The 397-nt window shown below is 48.9% G+C and overlaps 1 non-coding gene across 1 annotated transcript; it reads right to left on the bottom strand.

The window, feature by feature from the left end:
* LOC119472876 lies at nt 1-112 on the bottom strand. Its single transcript, XR_005202056.1, has one exon. It is a non-coding gene; the product is annotated as a U6 spliceosomal RNA (small nuclear RNA).
* Nucleotides 113-397: the final 285 nt, after the last annotated feature.

The raw sequence follows: 397 nt of genomic DNA on the forward strand, positions 1-397 counted from the left end.
TTTAATACAGAACACTTAACGAATTTGAGTGCCATTCTTGGGCAGGAGCTGAGCCATGCTAATCTTCTGTATATGGCTCCAATTTTGGTGTATGTGCTATTGAAGCGAGCACCCAGCTTCTTTTCATTAGTTAGAAAGATGAAGGCTGGCCAGGCATGTGGCTCATACCTGTAATCCTTTGAGAAGCCGAGGTGGGCAGATCACTTGAGGTCAGGAGTTCAAAGCCAGCCTGGCCAACATGGTGAAACCCCATCTCTACTAAAAATACAAAAAAATTAGCTGAGCGTGGTGGCGGGTGCCTGTAATCCCAGCTACTCGGGAGGCTGAGGCAGGAGAATTGCTTGAACCCTTGAGGCAGAGATTGCAGCGAGCCAAGGTCGTGCCACTGCACTCCAGT

Source organism: Cebus imitator, unplaced genomic scaffold (assembly GCF_001604975.1).
Source record: "Cebus imitator isolate Cc_AM_T3 unplaced genomic scaffold, Cebus_imitator-1.0 Scaffold121, whole genome shotgun sequence".
Lineage (NCBI taxonomy): Eukaryota > Metazoa > Chordata > Mammalia > Primates > Cebidae > Cebus > Cebus imitator.